Raw genomic sequence first — 18,847 nt, 5'->3', positions numbered from 1 at the left:
GTTTTTGGTTAGTGTTAGGGTTAGCGGTTAGGAGTTAGTGTTTTATGAAGGTGTATGGTTAGAATTAGGATTGGGGTTAGAGTTAGGGTGAGGTATAGGGGTTAGGTTTCAGGGTTAGTTTTAGGGTAAAAGGATAGGATTAGGGTTACGGGTTGGGCTTAGGTTTAGGGTTAAAGTTTACTGCTGGGGTTAGGGATAGGGTTCAGGGTTAGCTTTAGGGGTTCTGGTTAGGGTTAGGTGTTAGGTTAGTGTCAGGGTTAGGTCTAGTCGTGAGGGTAAGGTTTAGGGTTAGCTTTAAGAGCTAGGGTTAGGTTTAATGGTTAGGATTAGGATTCGGGTTAAGGGTTAGGGTAAGGCTTAGGGGTCAGGGTGAAGGGTTAGGGTCAAGGGTTAGGGTTTTTGTTAGGCATAGCGTTGGGGTTAGAAGTAAGGGTTACTGTCAGTGTTAGGGTTGTAGGTAGGGTTACGGTTAGGGTTAGCGGTATAGAATTAGGGTTAGGGATTAGGTGTCACAGTGATGACTAGCAGATAGGGTTAGAATTATGGGATAGGGGTTGTTCTCAGGGAATGTGTTATGCATTAACGTTAGCATAGGAGGTTAAAGTTAGGCGCACGGTGAGGTTTACTTGTTAAGGGGAGAAATAGGAACAGGGTTGGGTGTTATGTTCAGGGTTAGGGTATTCTGTTAAAGGTATTGTTTATGCTTAGCGCACGGGCCCTGTCTGCATTAGGCGGGCGGGGGGAGTTTAGGGGGCTGGGATTGTACCCGGGAACCCACTCTATCATACTCTGGGTATGGGCCCGTGGGTTTCATGCAGGACACAGCGGTAGAGCCTCCTTTCACGCATGGCATGGGAGGATTGCAGAGTTTCTAAACTCTAAGAAAGCAAGAAGACTGAGAATTAGATTTAGGGTTAGGATTATGGTTAGGGTTAAGGATGAAGTTTAGTGTTAGGGTGAGGGCTTAGGGTTAGGGATTAGCGTTAGGGTTAAAGGTTACTCTTAGGTTTAACGGATACACTTTGGTTTAGGGTTGAGGTTTACGGTTAGGTTTAAGATGAGGGGTTAGGGTTTGGTACAGGGTTAGGGTTAAGTGTTAGGTTTAGGGTTGAAGATTAGGATTAGGGTTAGGATTAAAGGTTAGCGTGAGAGTTAACGCTTAGTGTTAAGGTTAAGAGTTAGGGTTTAGGGTTAGGGTTAGGGTTAGTTTTAGGGTTAGAGTTATGTGCTATGGTTTGTGTTAGAGGTTAGGGTTAGGTTTACTGGTCACGGTTAGGGTTACGTTTAGGGGGTAGCATTAGGGTTAGTGTTAGGGTTAAGGGATAGGATTAGGGTTAAGTTTTGGGCTTAGTGTTAGGTCTTAGTGTTAGGGTTATCATTAAGGATTAGGTTAAGGTTAGGGTCAGTGTTAAGATTTAGGGTGAGGGTTAACGGTTAGGATAAGGTTAAGCGTTAGGGTTAGGGATTAGTGATTAGGGTTTTTGGTTAGTGTTAGGGTTAGCGGTTAGTAGTTAGTGTTTTATGAAGGGGTATGGTTAGAATTAGGATTGGGGTTAGAGTTAGGGTGAGGTATAGGGGTTAGGTTTAGCGGTTAGTTTTAGGGTAAAAGGATAGGATTAGGGTTACGGGTTGGGCTTAGGTTTAGGGTTAAAGTTTACTGCTAGTGTTAGGGATAGGGTTCAGGGTTAGCTTTAGGGGTTCTGGTTAGGGTTAGGTGTTAGGTTAGTGTCAGGGTTAGGTCTAGTCGTGAGGGTAAGGTTTAGGGTTAGCTTTAAGAGCTAGGGTTAGGTTTAATGGTTAGGATTAGGATTAGTGTTAAGGGTTAGGGTAAGGCTTAGGGGTTAGGGTGAAGGGTTAGGGTCAAGGTTTAGGGTTTTTGTTAGGCATAGCGTTGGGGTTAGAAGTAAGGGTTACTGTCAGTGTTAGGGTTGTAGGTAGGGTTACGGTTAGGGTTAGCGGTTTAGAATTAGGGTTAGGGATTAGGTGTCACAGTGATGACCAGGAGATAGGTTTAGAAATATGGGATAGGGGTTTTTCTCAGGAAATGGGTTATGCATTAACGTTAGGATAAGAGGTTAAAGTTAGGCGCACGGCGAGGTTGACGTGTTAAGGTGAGAAATAGCAACAGGGTTGGGTGTTATGTTCAGGGTTAGGGTTATCTGTGAAAGGTATTGTTTATGCTTAGCGCACGGACCCTGTCTGCATTAGGCGGGCGGGGGGAGTTTAGGGGGCTGGGATTGTACCCGGGAACCCACTCTATCATACTCTGAGTATGGGCCCGTGGGTTTCATGCAGGACACAGTGGTAGAGCCTCCTTTCACGCATGGCATGGGAGGATTGCAGGCTTTCTAAACTCTAAGAAAGCAAGAAGTCTGAGAATTAGATTTAGGGTTAGGATTATGGTTAGGGTTAAGGATGAAGTTTAGTGATAGGGTGAGGGCTTAGGGTTAGGGAATAGGGTTAGGGTTAAAGGTTACTCTTAGGTTTAACGGTTACAGTTTGGTTTAGGGTTGAGGTTTACGGTTAGGGTTAAGATGAAGGGTTAGGGTTTGGTACAGGGTTAGGGTTAAGTGTTAGGTTTAGGGTTGAAGATTAGGATTAGGGTTAGGATTAAAGGTTAGCGTGAGAGTTAACGCTTAGGGTTAAGGTTAAGAGTTAGGGTTTAGGGTTAGGGTTAGGATTAGGGTTAAGGTATAGGATTAGGGTTAAGTGTTGGGCTTAGGGTTAGGGTTTAGTGTTAGGGTTAGCATTAAGGATTAGGGTTAGGGTCAGGGTTAAATGATTGGGTGCGGGTAATATTTAGGGTCAGGGTGAAGGTTCACGGAAAGCGTTAGTGTTAAGGGTTACGGGTTGGCTTAGGGTTCAGGGTTAGTGTTAGCATTAGGGCTTAAGGTTAGAATTAGGCTGTAGGTTAGATTTAGGGTTAGATCTAGGCGTTAGGGTAACGGCTAGCGTTAGGGTTAAGAGATAGGGTTAGGTTTAATGCTTAGGATTAGGGTTAGGGTTTGGGGTTAAAGTAAGTGTTAGGGGTTAGGTTTAAGGATCCAAGGTAAGCGTTATTTTTAGCTGTAGTGTTAGGGTTAGGGATAAGGGATCCCATTAGCATTAAGGGTCTTCCTTACTGTAGGGTTAAGGGTTAGGCTTAGAGTTAAAGGTTAATGTTAGGGTCAGTGTTAAGATTTAGGGTGAGGGTTACCGGTCAGGGTAAAAGTTAAGCGTTAGGGCTAGGGATTAGTGATTAGGGTTTTTGGTTAGTGTTAGGGTTAGCGGTTAGGAGTTAGTGTTTTATGAAGGGGTATGGTTAGAATTAGGATTTGGGTTAGAGTTAGGGTGAGGTATAGGGGTTAGGTTTAGGGGTTAGCTTTAGGGTAAAAGGATAGGATTAGGCTTACGGGTTGGGCTTAGGTTTAGGGTTAAAGTTTACTGCTAGGGGTAGGGATAGGGTTCAGGGATAGCTTTAGGGGTTCTGGTTAGGGTTAGGTGTTAGGTTAGTGTCAGGGTTAGGTCTAGTCGTGAGGGTAAGGTTTAGGGTTAGCTTTAAGAGCTAGGGTTAGGTTTAATGGTTAGGATTAGGATTAGTGTTAAGGGTTAGGGTAAGGCTTAGGGGTTAGGGTGAAGGGTTAGGGTCAAGGTTTAGGGTTTTTGTTAGGCATAGCGTTGGGGTTAGAAGTAAGGGTTACTGTCAGTGTTAGGGTTGTAGGTAGGGTTACGGTTAGGGTTAGCGGTTTAGAATTAGGGTTAGGGATTAGGTGTCACAGTGATGACTAGGAGATAGGGTTAGAATTATGGGATAGGGGTTTTTCTCAGGAAATGGGTTATGCATTAACGTTAGGATAAGAGGTTAAAGTTAGGCGCACGGCGAGGTTGACGTGTTAAGGGGAGAAATAGCAACAGGGTTGGGTGTTATGTTCAGGGTTAGGGTTATCTGTGAAAGGTATTGTTTATGCTTAGCGCACGGGCCCTGTCTGCATTAGGCGGGCGGGGGGAGTTTAGGGGGCTGGGATTGTACCCGGGAACCCACTCTATCATACTCTGGGTAGGGGCCCGTGGGTTTCATGCAGGACACAGTGGTAGAGCCTCCTTTCACGCATGGCATGGGAGGATTGCAGGCTTTCTAAACTCTAAGAAAGCAAGAAGTCTGAGAATTAGATTTAGGGTTAGGATTATGGTTAGGGTTAAGGATGAAGTTTAGTGTTAGGCTGAGGGCTTAGGGTTAGGGAATAGGGTTAGGGTTAAACGTTACTCTTAGGTTTAACGGTTACACTTTGGTTTAGGGTTGAGGTTTACGGTTAGGGTTAAGATGAAGGGTTAGGGTTTGGTACAGGGTTAGGGTTAAGTGTTAGGTTTAGGGTTGAAGATTAGGATTAGGGTTAGGATTAAAGGTTAGCGTGAGAGTTAACGCTTAGGGTTAAGGTTAAGAGTTAGGGTTTAGGGTTAGGGTTAGGTAGGGTTAAGGTATAGGATTAGGGTTAAGTGTTGGGCTTAGGGTTAGGGTTTAGTGTTAGGGTTAGCATTAAGGATTAGGGTTAGGGTCAGGGTTAAATGATTGGGTGCGGGTAATATTTAGGGTCAGGGTGAAGGTTCACGGAAAGCGTTAGTGTTAAGGGTTACGGGTTGGCTTAGGGTTCAGGGTTAGTGTTAGCATTAGGGCTTAAGGTTAGAATTAGGCTGTAGGTTAGAATTATGGTTAGATCTAGGCGTTAGGGTAACGGCTAGCGTTAGGGTTAAGAGATAGAGTTAGGTTTAATGCTTAGGATTAGGGTTAGGGTTTGGGGTTAAAGTAAGTTTTAGGGGTTAGGTTTAAGGATCCAAGGTAAGCGTTTATTTTTAGCTGTAGTGTTAGGGTTAGGGATAAGGGATCCCATTAGCATTAAGGGTCTTCCTTACTGTAGGGTTAAGGGTTAGGCTTAGAGTTAAAGGTTAATGTTAGGGTCAGTGTTAAGATTTAGGGTGAGGGTTACCGGTCAGGGTAAAAGTTAAGCGTTCGGGCCAGGGATTAGTGATTAGGGTTTTTGGTTAGTGTTAGGGTTAGCGGTTAGGAGTTAGTGTTTTATGAACGGGTATGGTTAGAATTAGGATTGGAGTTAGAGTTAGGGTGAGGTATAGGGGTTAGGTTTAGGGGTTAGCTTTAGGGTAAAAGGATAGGATTAGGGTTACGGGTTGGGCTTAGGTTTAGGGTTAAAGTTTACTGCTGGGGTTAGGGATAGGGTTCAGGGTTAGCTTTAGGGGTTCTGGTTAGGGTTAGGTGTTAGGTTAGTGTCAGGGTTAGGTCTAGTCGTGAAGGTAAGGTTTAGCGTTAGCTTTAAGAGCTAGGGTTAGGTTTAATGGTTAGGATTAGGATTAGGGTTAAGGGTTAGGGTAAGGCTTAGGGGTTAGGGTGAAGGGTTGGGGTCAAGGGTTAGGGTTTTTGTTAGGCATAGCGTTGGGGTTAGAAGTAAGGGTTACTGTCAGTGTTAGGGTTGTAGGTAGGGTTACGGTTAGGGTTAGCGGTTTAGAATTAGGGTTAGGGATTAGGTGTCACAGTGATGACTAGGAGATAGGGTTAGAATTATGGGATAGGGGTTGTTCTTAGGAAATGGGTTATGCATTAACGTTAGGATAAGAGGTTAAAGTTAGGCGCACGGTGAGGGTTACGTGTTAAGGGGAGAAATAGGAACAGGGTTGGGTGTTATGTTCAGGGTTAGGGTTATCTGTTAAAGGTATTGTTTATGCTTAGCGCACGGGCCCTGTCTGCATTAGGCGGGCGGGGGGAGTTTAGGGGGCTGGGATTGTACCCGGGAACCCACTCTATCATACTCTGGGTATGTGCCCGTGGGTTTCTTGCAGGACCCAGTGGTAGAGCCTCCTTTCAGCCATGGCATGGGAGGATTGCAGGCTTTCTAAACTCTAAGAAAGCAAGAAGGCTGAGAATTAGATTTAGGGTTAGGATTCTGGTTAGGGTTAAGGATGAAGTTTAGTGTTAGGGTGAGGGCTTAGGGTTAGGGATTAGGGTTAGGGTTAAAGGTTACTCTTAGGTTTAACGGTTACACTTTGGTTTAGGGTTGAGGTTTACGGTTAGGGTTAAGATGAGGGTTTAGGGTTTGGTATAGGGTTAGGGTTAAGTGTTAGGTTTAGGGTTGAAGATTAGGATTAGGGTTAGGATTAAAGGTTAGCGTGAGAGTTAACGCTTAAGGTTAATGTTAAGAGTTAGGGTTTAGGGTTAGGGTTAGGGTTAGGGTTAGTTTTAGGGTTAGAGTTATGTGCTATGGTTTGTGTTAGAGGTTAGGGTTAGGTTTACTGGTCACGGTTAGGGTTACGTTTAGGGGGTAGCATTAGGGTTAGGGTTAGGGTTAAGGGATAGGATTAGGGTTAAGTGTTGGGCTTAGGCTTAGGGTTTAGTGTTAGGTTTATCATTAAGGATTAGGGTTAGAATCAGGGTTAAATGCTTGGGTGCGGGTAATGGTTAGGGTCAGGGTTAAGGTTCACGGATAGGGTTAGTGTTAAGGGTTACGGGTAGGTTTAGGGTTCAGGGTTAGTGTTAGCATTAGGGCTTAAGGTTAGGATTAGGTGGTGGGTTAGATTTAGGGTTAGATCTAGGCGTTAGGGTGAGGGCTAGCGTTACGGTTAAGAGATAGGGTTAGGTTTAATGCTTAGGATTAGAGTTAGGGTTTGGGGTTAAAGTAAGTGTTAGGGGTTAGGTTTAAGGATCCAAGGTTAGGGTTATTTTTAGCTGTAGTGTTAGGGTTAGGGATAAGGGATCCCATTAGCATTAAGGGTCTTCCTTACTGTAGGGTTAAGGGTTAGGCTTAGAGTTAAAGTTTAAGGTTAGGGTCAGTGTTAAGATTTAGGGTGAGGGTTAACAGGTAGGGTAAAGGTTAAGCGTTAGGGTTAGGGATTAGTGATTAGGGTTTTTGGTTAGTGTTAGGGTTAGCGGTTAGGAGTTAGTGTTTTATGAAGGGGTATGGTTAGAATTAGGATTGGGGTTAGAGTTAGGGTGAGGTATAGGGGTTCGGTTTAGGGGTTAGTTTTAGGGTAAAAGGATAGGATTAGGGTTACGGGTTGGGCTTAGGTTTAGGGTTAAAGTTTACTGCTGGGGTTAGGGATAGGGTTCAGGGTTAGCTTTAGGGGTTCTGGTTAGGGTTGGGTGTTAGGTTAGTGTCAGGGTTAGGTCTAGTCGTGAGGGTAAGGTTTAGGGTTAGCTTTAAGAGCTAGGGTTAGATTTAATGGTTAGGGTTAGTTTTAGGGTTAAGGGTTAGGGTAAGGCTTAGGGGTTAGGGTGGAGGGTTGGGGTCAAGAGTTAGGGTTTTTGTTAGGCATAGCATTGGGGTTAGAAGTAAGGGTTACTGTCAGTGTTAGGGTTGTAGGTAGGGTTACGGTTAGGGTTAGCGGTTTAGAATTAGGGTTAGGGATTAGGTGTCACAGTGATGACTAGGAGATAGGGTTAGAATTATGGGATAGGGGTTGTTCTCAGGAAATGGGTTATGCATTAACGTTAGTATAAGAGGTTAAAGTTAGGCGCACGGTGAGGGTTAAGTGTTAAGGGGAGAAATAGGAACAGGGTTGGGTGTTATGTTCAGGGTTAGGGTTATCTGTTAAAGGTATTGTTTATGCTTAGCGCACGGGCCCTGCCTGCATTAGGCGGGCGGGGGGAGTTTAGGGGGCTGGGATTGTACCCGGGAACCCACTCTATCATACTCTGGGTATGGGCCCGTGGGTTTCATGCAGGACACAGTGGTAGAGCCGCCTTTCACGCATGGCATGGGAGGATTGCAGGCTTTCTAAACTCTAAGAAAGCAAGAAGTCTGAGAATTAGATTTAGGGTTAGGATTCTGGTTAGGGTTAAGGATGAAGTTTAGTGTTAGGGTGAGGGCTTAGGGTTAGGGAATAGGGTTAGGGTTAAAGGTTACTCTTAGGTTTAACGGTTACACTTTGGTTTAGGGTTGAGGTTTACGGTTAGGGTTAAGATGAGGGGTTAGGGTTTGGTACAGGGTTAGGGTTAAGTGTTAGGTTTAGGGTTGAAGATTAGGATTAGGGTTAGGATTAAAGGTTAGCGTGAGAGTTAATGCTTAGGGTTTAGGTTAAGAGTTAGGGTTTAGGGTTAGGTTTAGGGTTAGGGTTAGGGTTAGTTTTAGGGTTAGAGTTATGTGCTATGGTTTGTCTTAGAGGTTAGGGTTAGGTTTATTGGTCACGGTTAGGGTTACGTTTAGGGGGTATCATTAGGGTTATGGTTAGGGTTAGGGTTAAGGGATAGGATTAGGGTTAAGTGTTGGGCTTAGGGTTAGAGTTTAGTGTTAAGGTTACCATTAAGGATTAGGGTTAGGGTCACGGTTAAATGCTTGGGTGCCGCTAATGTTTTGGGTCAGGGTTTAGGTTCACGGATAGTGTTAGTGTTAAGGGATACGGGTAGGTTTAGGGTTCAGGGTTAGTGTTAGCATAAGGGCTTAAGGTTAGGATTAGGCGGTAGGTTAGATTTAGGGTTAGATCTAGGCATTAGGGTAAGGGCTAGCGTTAGGGTTAAGAGATAGGGTTAGGTTTAATGCTTAGGATTAGGGTTAGGGTTTGGGGTTAAAGTAAGTGTTAGGGGTCAGGTTTAAGGATCCAAGGTTAGGGTTATTTTTAGCTGTAGTGTTAGGTTTAGGGATAAGGGATCCCATTAGCATTAAGGGTCTTCCTTACTGTAGGGATAAGGGTTAGGCTTAGAGTTAAAGGTTAAGGTTAGGGTCAGGGTTAAGATTTAGGGTGAGGGTTAATGGTTAGGGTAAAGGTTAAGCGTTAGGTTTAGGGATTAGTGATTAGGGTTTTTGGTTAGGGTTAGGGTTAGGGTTAGTGTTAGGGTTAGCGGTTAGGAGTTAGTGTTCTATGAAGGGGTATGGTTAGAATTAGGATTGGGGTTAGAGTTAGGGTGAGGTATAGGGGTTAGGTTTCGGGGTTAGTTTTAGGGTAAAAAGATAGGATTAGGGTTACGGGTTGGGCTTAGGTTTAGGGTTAAAGTTTACTGCTTGGGTTAGGGATAGGGTTCAGGGTTAGCTTTAGGGGTTCTGGTTAGGGTTAGGTGTTAGGTTAGTGTCAGGGTTAGGTCTAGTCGTGAGGGTAAGGTTTAGGGTTAGCTTTAAGAGCTAGGGTTAGGTTTAATGGTTAGGATTAGGATTAGGGTTAAGGGTTACGGTAAGGCTAGGGGTTAGGGTGAAGGGTTAGGGTCAAGGGTTAGGGTTTTTGTTAGGCATAGCGTTGGGGTTAGAAGTAAGGGTTACTGTCAGTGTTAGGGTTGTAGGTAGGGTTACGGTTAGGGTTAGCGGTTTAGAATTAGGGTTAGGGATTAGGTGTCACAGTGATGACTAGGAGATAGGGTTAGAATTATGGCATAGGGGTTGTTCTCAGGAAATGGGTTATGCATTAACGTTAGGATAAGAGGTTAAAGTTAGGCGCACGGTGAGGGTTACGTGTTAAGGGGAGAAATAGGAACAGGGTTGGGTGTTATGTTCAGGGTTAGGGTTATCTGTTAAAGGTATTGTTTATGCTTAGCGCACGGGCCCTGTCTGCATTAGGCGGGCGGGGGGAGTTTAGGGGACTGGGATTGTACCCGGGAACCCACTCTATCATACTCTGGGTATGGGCCCGTGGGTTTCATGCAGGACACAGTGGTAGAGCCTCCTTTCACGCATGGCATGGGAGGATTGCAGGCTTTCTAAACTCTAAGAAAGCAAGAAGTCTGAGAATTAGATTTAGGGTTAGGATTCTGGTTAGGGTTAAGGATGAAGTTTAGTGTTAGGGTGAGGGCTTAGGGTTAGGGATTAGGGTTAGGGTTAAAGGTTACTCTTAGGTTTAACGGTTACACTTTGGTTTAGGGTTGAGGTTTACGGTTAGGGTTAAGATGAGGGGTTAGGGTTTGGTACAGGGTTAGGGTTAAGTGTTAGGTTTAGGGTTGAAGATTAGGATTAGGGTTAGGATTAAAGGTTAGCGTGAGAGTTAACGCTTAGGGTTAAGGTTAAGAGTTAGGCTTTAGGGTTAGGGTTAGGGTTAGGGTTAGTTTTAGGGTTAGAATTATGTGCAATGGTTTGTGTTAGAGGTTAAGCTTAGGTTTACTGGTCACGGTTAGGGTTACGTTTAGGGGGTAGCATTAGGGTTAGGGTTAGGGTTAAGGGATAGGATTAGGGATAAGTGTTGGGCTTAGGGTTAGGGTTTAGTGTTAGGGTTAGCATTAAGGATTAGGGTTAGGGTCAGGGTTAATTGCTTGGGTGCGGGTAATGATTAGGGTCAGGGTTAAGGTTCACGGATAGGGTTAGTGTTAAGGGTTACGGGTAGGTTTAGGGTTCAGGGTTAGTGTTAGCATTAGGGCTTAAGGTTAGGATTAGGCGGTAGGTTAGATTTAGGGTAAGATCTAGGCGTTAGGGTAAGGGCTAGCGTTAGGGTTAAGAGATAGGGTTAGGTTTAATGCTTAGGATTAGGGTTAGGGTTTGGGGTTAAAGTAAGTGTTAGGGGTTAGGTTTAAGGATCCAAGGTTAGGGTTATTTTTAGCTGTAGTGTTAGGGTTAGGGATAAGGGAACCCATTAGCATTAAGGGTCTTCCTTACTGTAGGGTTAAGGGTTAGGCTTAGAGTTAAAGGTCAAGGTTAGGGTCAGTGTTAAGATTTAGGGTGAGGGTTAACAGTTAGGGTAAAGGTTAAGCGTTAGGGTTAGGGATTAGTGATTAGGGTTTTTGGTTAGTGTTAGGGTTAGCGGTTAGTAGTTAGTGTTTTATGAAGGGGTATGGTTAGAATTAGGATTGGGGTTAGAGTTAGGGTGAGGTATAGGGGTTAGGTTTAGCGGTTAGTTTTAGGGTAAAAGGATAGGATTAGGGTTACGGGTTGGGCTTAGGTTTAGGGTTAAAGTTTACTGCTGGGGTTAGGGATAGGGTTCAGGGTTAGCTTTAGGGGTTCTGGTTAGGGTTAGGTGTTAGGTTAGTGTCAGGGTTAGGTCTAGTCGTGAGGGTAAGGTTTAGGGTTAGCTTTAAGAGCTAGGGTTAGGTTTAATGGTTAGGATTAGGATCAGGGTTAAGGGTTACGGTAAGGCTTAGGGGTTAGGGTGAAGGGTTAGGTTCAAGGGTTAGGGTTTTTGTTAGGCATAGCGTTGCGGTTCGATGTGAGGGTTACTCTCAGTCTTAGGGTTGTAGGTAGGGTTACGGTTAGGGTTAGCGGTTTAGAATTAGGGTTAGGGATTAGGTGTCACAGTGATGACTAGGAGATAGGGTTAGAATTATGGGATAGGGGTTGTTCTCAGGAAATGGGTTATGCATTAACGTTAGGATAAGAGGTTAAAGTTAGGCGCACGGTGAGGGTTACGTGTTAAGGGGAGAAATAGGAACAGGGTTGGGTGTTATGTTCAGGGTTAGGGTTATCTGTTAAAGGTATTGTTTATGCTTAGCGCACGGGCCCTGTCTGCATTAGGCGGGCGGGGGGAGTTTAGGGGGCTGGGATTGTACCCGGGAACCCACTCTATCATACTCTGGGTATGGGCCCGTGGGTTTCATGCAGGACACAGTGGTAGATCCTCCTTTCACGCATGGCATGGGAGGATTGCAGGCTTTCTAAACTCTAAGAAAGCAAGAAGTCTGAGAATTAGATTTAGGGGTAGGATTCTGGTTAGGGTTAAGGATGAAGTTTAGTGTTAGGGTGAGGGCTTAGGGTTAGGGATTAGGGTTAGTGTTAAAGGTTACTCTTAGGTTTAACGGTTACACTTTGGTTTAGGGTTGAGGTTTACGGTTAGGGTTAAGATGAGGGGTTAGGGTTTGGTACAGGGTTAGGGTTAAGTGTTAGGTTTAGGGTTGAAGATTAGGATTAGGGTTAGGATTAAAGGTTAGCGTGAGAGTTAATGCTTAGTGTTAAGGTTAAGAGTTAGGGTTTAGGGTTAGGGTTAGGGTTAGGGTTAGTTTTAGGGTTAGAGTTTTGTGCTATGGTTTGTGTTAGAGGTTAGGGTTAGGTTCACTGGTCACGGTTAGGGTTACGTTTAGGGGGTAGCATTAGGGTTAGGGTTAGGGTTAAGGGATAGGATTAGGGTTAAGTGTTGGGCTTAGGGTTAGGGTTTAGTGTTAGGTTTATCATTAAGGATTTGGGTTAGAATCAGGGTTAAATGCTTGGGTGCGGGTAATGGTTAGGGTCAGGGTTAAGGTTCACGGATAGGGTTAGTGTTAAGGGTTACGGGTAGGTTTAGGGTTCAGGGTTAGTGTTAGCATTAGGGCTTAAGGTTAGGATTAGGCGGTAGGTTAGATTTAGGGTTAGATCTAGGCGTTAGGGTAAGGGCTAGCGTTAGGGTTAAGAGATAGGGTTAGGTTTAATGCTTAGGATTAGGGTTAGGGTTTGGGGTTAAAGTAAGTGTTAGGGGTTAGGTTTAAGGATCCAAGGTTAGGGTTATTTTTAGCTGTAGTGTTAGGGTTAGGGATAAGGGATCCCATTAGCATTAAGGGTCTTCCTTACTGTAGGGTTAAGGGTTAGGCTTAGAGTTAAAGGTTAAGGTTAGGGTCAGTGTTAAGATTTAGGGTGAGGGTTAACAGTTAGGGTAAAGGTTAAGCGTTAGGCTTAGGGATTAGTGATTAGGGTTTTTGGTTAGTGTTAGGGTTAGCGGTTAGGAGTTAGTGTTTTATGAAGGGGTATGGTTAGAATTAGGATTGGGGTTAGAGTTAGGGTGAGGTATAGGGGTTAGGTTTCGGGGTTAGTTTTAGGGTAAAACGATAGGATTAGGGTTACGGATTGGGCTTAGGTTTAGGGTTAAAGTTTACTACTGGGGTTAGGGATAGGGTTCTGGGTTAGCTTTAGGGGTTCAGGTTAGGGTTAGGTGTTAGGTTAGTGTCAGGGTTAGGTCTAGTCGTGAGGGTAAGGTTTAGGGTTAGCTTTAAGAGCTAGGGTTAGGTTTAATGGTTAGGATGAGTTTTAGGGTTAAGGGTTAGGGTAAGGCTTAGGGGTTAGGGTGAAGGGTTGGGGTCAAGGGTTAGGGTTTTTGTTAGGCATGGCGTTGGGTTTAGAAGTAAGGGTTACTGTCAGTGTTAGGGTTGTAGGTAGGGTTACGGTTAGGGTTAGCGGTTTAGAATTAGGGTTAGGGATTAGGTGTCACAGTGATGACTAGGAGATAGGGTTAGAATTATGGGATAGGGGTTGTTCTCAGGAAATGGGTTATGCATTAACGTTAGGATAAGAGGTTAAAGTTAGGCGCACGGTGAGGTTTACGTGTTAAGGGGAGAAATAGGAACAGGGTTGGGTGTTATGTTCAGGGTTAGGGTTATCTGTTAAAGGTATTGTTTATGCTTAGCGCACGGGCCCTGTCTGCATTAGGCGGGCGGGGGGAGTTTAGGGGGCTGGGATTGTACCCGGGAACCCACTCTATCATACTCTGGGTATGGGCCCATGGGTTTCATGCAGGACACAGTGGTAGAGCCTCCTTTCACGCATGGCATGGGAGGATTGCAGGCTTTCTAAACTCTAAGTAAGCGAGAAGTCTGAGAATTAGATTTAGGGTTAGGATTCTGGTTAGGGTTAAGGATGAAGTTTAGTGTTAGGGTGAGGGCTTAGGGTTAGGGATTAGGGTTAGGGTTAAAAGTTACTCTTAGGTTTAACGGTTACACTTTGGTTTAGGGTTGAGGTTTACGGTTAGGGTTAAGATGAGGGGTTAGGGTTTGGTACAGGGTTAGGGTTAAGTGTTAGGTTTAGGGTTGAAGATTAGGATTAGGGTTAGGATTAAAGGTTAGCGTGAGAGTTAACGCTTAAGGTTAAGGTTAAGAGTTAGGGTTTAGGGTTAGGTTTAGGGTTAGGGTTAGTTTTAGGGTTAGAGTTATGTGCTATGGTTTGTGTTAGAGGTTAGGGTTAGGTTTACTGGTCACGGTTATGGTTAGGTTTAGGGGTTAGCATTAGGGTTAGGGTTAGGGTTAAGGGATAGGAATAGGGTTAAGTGTTGGGCTTAGGGTTAGGGTTTAGTGTTAGGTTTATCATTAAGGATTAGTGTTAGAACCAGTGTTAAATGCTTGGGTGCGGGTAATGGTTAGGGTCAGGGTTAAGGTTCACGGATAGGGTTAGTGTTAAGGGTTACGGGTAGGTTTAGGGTTCAGGGTTAGTGTTAGCATTAGGGCTTAAGGTTAGGATTAGGCGGTAGGTTAGATTTAGGGTTAGATCTAGGCGTTAGGGTAAGGGCTAGCGTTAGGGTTAAGAGATAGGGTTAGGTTTAATGCTTAGGATTAGGGTTAGGGTTTGGGGTTAAAGTAAGTGTTAGGGGTTAGGTTTAAGGATCCAAGGTTAGGGTTATTTTTAGCTGTAGTGTTAGGGTTAGGGATAAGGGATCCCATTAGCATTAAGGGTCTTCCTTACTGTAGGGTTAAGGGTTAGGCTTAGAGTTAAAGGTTAAGGTTAGGGTCAGTGTTAAGATTTAGGGTGAGGGTTAACGGTTAGGGTAAAGGTTAAGCGTTAGGGTTAGGGATTAGTGATTAGGGTTTTTGGTTAGTGTTAGGGTTAGCGGTTAGGAGTTAGTGTTTTATGAAGGGGTATGGTTAGAATTAGGATTGGGGTTAGAGTTAGGGTCAGGTATAGGGGTTAGGTTTAGGGGTTAGTTTTAGGGTAAAAGGATAGGATTAGGGTTACGGGTTGGGCTTAGGTTTAGGGTTAAAGTTTACTGCTGGGGTTAGGGATAGGGTTCAGGGTTAGCTTTAGGGGTTCTGGTTAGGGTTAGGTGTTAGGTTAGTGTCAGGGTTAGGTCTAGTCGTGAGGGTAAGGTTTAGGGTTAGCTTTAAGAGCTAGGGTTAGGTTTAATGGTTAGGATTAGGATCAGGGTTAAGGGTTAGGGTAAGGCTTAGGGGTTAGGGTGAAGGGTTGGAGTCAAGGGTTACGGTTATTGTTAGGCATAGCGTTGGGGTTAGAAGTAAGGGTTACTGTCAGTGTTAGGGTTGTAGGTAGGGTTACGGTTAGGGTTAGCGGTTTAGAATTAGGGTTAGGGATTAGGTGTCACAGTGATGACTAGGAGATAGGGTTAGAATTATGGGATAGGGGTTGTTCTCAGGAAATGGGTTATGCATTAACGTTAGGATAAGAGGTTAAAGTTAGGCGCACGGTGAGGTTTACGTGTTAAGGGGAGAAATAGGATCAGGGTTGGGTGTTATGTTCAGGGTTAGGGTTATCTGTTAAAGGTATTGTTTATGCTTAGCGCACGGGCCCTGTCTGCATTAGGCGGGTGGGAGGAGTTTAGGGGGCTGGGATTGTACCCGGGAACCCACTCTATCATACTCTGGGTATGGGCCCATGGGTTTCATGCAGCACTCAGGGGTAGAGCCTCCTTTCACGCATGGCATGGGAGGATTGCAGGCTTTCTAAACTCTAAGAAAGCAAGAAGTCTGAGAATTAGATTTAGGGTTAGGATTTTGGTTAGGGTTAAGGATGAAGTTTAGTGTTAGGGTGAGGGCTTAGGTTTAGTGATTAGGGTTAGGGTTAAAGGTTACTCTTAGGTTTAACGGTTACACTTTGGTTTAGGGTTGAGGTTTACGGTTAGTGTTAAGATGAGGGGTTAGGGTTTGGTACAGGGTTAGGGTTAAGTGTTAGGTTTAGGGTTGAAGATTAGGATTAGGGTTAGGATTAAAGGTTAGCGTGAGAGTTAACGCTTAGTGTTAAGGTTAAGAGTTAGGGTTTAGGGTTAGGTTTAGGGTTAGGGTTAGTTATAGGGTTAGAGTTATGTGCTATGGTTTGTGTTAGAGGTTAGGGTTAGGTTTACTGGTCACGGTTAGGGTTACGTTTAGGGGGTAGCATTAGGGTTAGGGTTAGGGTTAAGGGATAGGATTAGGGTTAAGTGTTGGGCTTAGGGTTAGGGTTTAGTGTTAGGTTTATCATTAAGGATTTGGGTTAGAATCAGGGTTAAATGCTTGGGTGCGGGTAATGGTTAGGGTCAGGGTTAAGGTTCACGGATAGGGTTAGTGTTAAGGGTTACGGGTAGGTTTAGGGTTCAGGGTTAGTGTTAGCATTAGGGCTTAAGGTTAGGATTAGGCGGTAGGTTAGATTTAGGGTTAGATCTAGGCGTTAGGGTAAGGGCTAGCGTTAGGGTTAAGAGATAGGGTTAGGTTTAATGCTTAGGATTAGGGTTAGGGTTTGGGGTTAAAGTAAGTGTTAGAGGTTAGGTTTAAGGATCCAAGGTTAGGGTTATTTTTAGCTGTAGTGTTAGGGTTAGGGATAAGGGATCCCATTAGCATTAAGGGTCTTCCTTACTGTAGGGTTAAGGGTTAGGCTTAGAGTTAAAGGTTAAGGTTAGGGTCAGTGTTAAGATTTAGGGTGAGGGTTAACAGTTAGGGTAAAGGTTAAGCGTTAGGCTTAGGGATTAGTGATTAGGGTTTTTGGTTAGTGTTAGGGTTAGCGGTTAGGAGTTAGTGTTTTATGAAGGGGTATGGTTAGAATTAGGATTGGGGTTAGAGTTAGGGTGAGGTATAGGGGTTAGGTTTCGGGGTTAGTTTTAGGGTAAAAGGATAGGATTAGGGTTACGGGTTGGGCTTAGGTTTAGGGTTAAAGTTTACTACTGGGGTTAGGGATAGGGTTCTGGGTTAGCTTTAGGGGTTCAGGTTAGGGTTAGGTGTTAGGTTAGTGTCAGGGTTAGGTCTAGTCGTGAGGGTAAGGTTTAGGGTTAGCTTTAAGAGCTAGAGTTAGGTTTAATGGTTAGGATGAGTTTTAGGGTTAAGGGTTAGGGTAAGGCTTAGGGGTTAGGGTGAATGTTTGGGGTCAAGGGTTAGGGTTTTTGTTAGGCATGGCGTTGGGGTTAGAAGTAAGGGTTACTGTCAGTGTTAGGGTTGTAGGTAGGGTTACGGTTAGGGTTAGCGGTTTAGAATTAGGGTTAGGGATTAGGTGTCACAGTGATGACTAGGAGATAGGGTTAGAATTATGGGATAGGGGTTCTTCTCAGGAAATGGGTAATGCATTAACGTTAGGATAAGAGGTTAAAGTAAGGCGCACGGTGAGGTTTACGTGTTAAGGGGAGAAATAGGAACAGGGTTGGGTGTTATGTTCAGGGTTAGGGTTATCTGTTAAAGGTATTGTTTATGCTTAGCGCACGGGCCCTGTCTGCATTAGGCGGGCGGGGGGAGTTTAGGGGGCTGGGATTGTACCCGGGAACCCACTCTATCATACTCTGGGTATGGGCCCATGGGTTTCATGCAGGACACAGTGGTAGAGCCTCCTTTCACGCATGGCATGGGAGGATTGCAGGCTTTCTAAACTCTAAGTAAGCGAGAAGTCTGAGAATTAGATTTAGGGTTAGGATTCTGGTTAGGGTTAAGGATGAAGTTTAGTGTTAGGGTGAGGGCTTAGGGTTAGGGATTAGGGTTAGGGTTAAAGGTTACTCTTAGGTTTAACGGTTACACTTTGGTTTAGGGTTGAGGTTTACGGTTAGGGTTAAGATGAGGGGTTAGGGTTTGGTACAGGGTTAGGGTTAAGTGTTAGGTTTAGGGTTGAAGATGAGGATTAGGGTTAGGATTAAAGGTTAGCGTGAGAGTTAACGCTTAGTGTTAAGGTTAAGAGTTAGGGTTTAGGGTTAGGTTTAGGGTTAGGGTTAGTTTTAGGGTTAGAGTTATGTGCTATGGTGTGTTAGAGGTTAGGGTTAGGTTTACTGGTCACGGTTATGGTTAGGTTTAGGGGTTAGCATTAGGGTTAGGGTTAGGGTTAAGGGATAGGATTAGGGTTAAGTGTTGGGCTTAGGGTTAGGGTTTAGTGTTAGGTTTATCATTAAGGATTAGTGTTAGAACCAGGGTTAAATGCTTGGGTGCGGGTAATGGTTAGGGTCAGGGTTAAGGTTCACGGATAGGGTTAGTGTTAAGGGTTACGGGTAGGTTTAGGGTTCAGGGTTAGTGTTAGCATTAGGGCTTAAGGTTAGGATTAGGCGGTAGGTTAGATTTAGGGTTAGATCTAGGCGTTAGGGTAAGGGCTAGCGTTAGGGTTAAGAGATAGGGTTAGGTTTAATGCTTAGGATTAGGGTTAGGGTTTGGGGTTAAAGTAAGTGTTAGGGGTTAGGTTTAAGGATCCAAGGTTAGGGTTATTTTTAGCTGTAGTGTTAGGGTTAGGGATAAGGGATCCCATTAGCATTAAGGGTCTTCCTTACTGTAGGGTTAAGGGTTAGGCTTAGAGTTAAAGGTTAAGGTTAGGGTCAGTGTTAAGATTTAGGGTGAGGGTTAACGGTTAGGGTAAAGGTTAAGCGTTAGGGTTAGGGATTAGTGATTAGGGTTTTTGGTTAGTGTTAGGGTTAGCGGTTAGGAGTTAGTGTTTTATGAAGGGGTATGGTTAGAATTAGGATTGGGGTTAGAGTTAGGGTGAGGTATAGGGGTTAGGTTTAGGGGTTAGTTTTAGGGTAAAAGGATAGGATTAGGGTTACGGGTTGGGCTTAGGTTTAGGGTGAAAGTTTACTGCTGGGGTTAGGGATAGGGTTCAGGGTTAGCTTTAGGGGTTCTGGTTAGGGTTAGGTGTTAGGTTAGTGTCAGGGTTAGGTCTAGTCGTGAGGGTAAGGTTTAGGGTTAGCTTTAAGAGCTAGGGTTAGGTTTAATGGTTAGGATTAGGATCAGGGTTAAGGGTTAGGGTAAGGCTTAGGGGTTAGGGTGAAGGGTTGGAGTCAAGGGTTACGGTTATTGTTAGGCATAGCGTTGGGGTTAGAAGTAAGGGTTACTGTCAGTGTTAGGGTTGTAGGTAGGGTTACGGTTACGGTTAGCGGTTTAGAATTAGGGTTAGGGATTAGGTGTCACAGTGATGACTACGAGATAGGGTTAGAATTATGGGATAGGGGTTGTTCTCAGGAAATGGGTTATGCATTAACGTTAGGATAAGAGGTTAAAGTTAGGCGCACGGTGAGGTTTACGTGTTAAGGGGAGAAATAGGATCAGGGTTGGGTGTTATGT

Source organism: Eulemur rufifrons, chromosome 19, assembly GCF_041146395.1.
Source record: "Eulemur rufifrons isolate Redbay chromosome 19, OSU_ERuf_1, whole genome shotgun sequence".
Taxonomy (NCBI): Eukaryota; Metazoa; Chordata; class Mammalia; order Primates; family Lemuridae; genus Eulemur; species Eulemur rufifrons.
The sequence above is the reverse complement of the archived record's forward strand: the minus strand, read 5'-3'. Positions refer to the sequence as shown.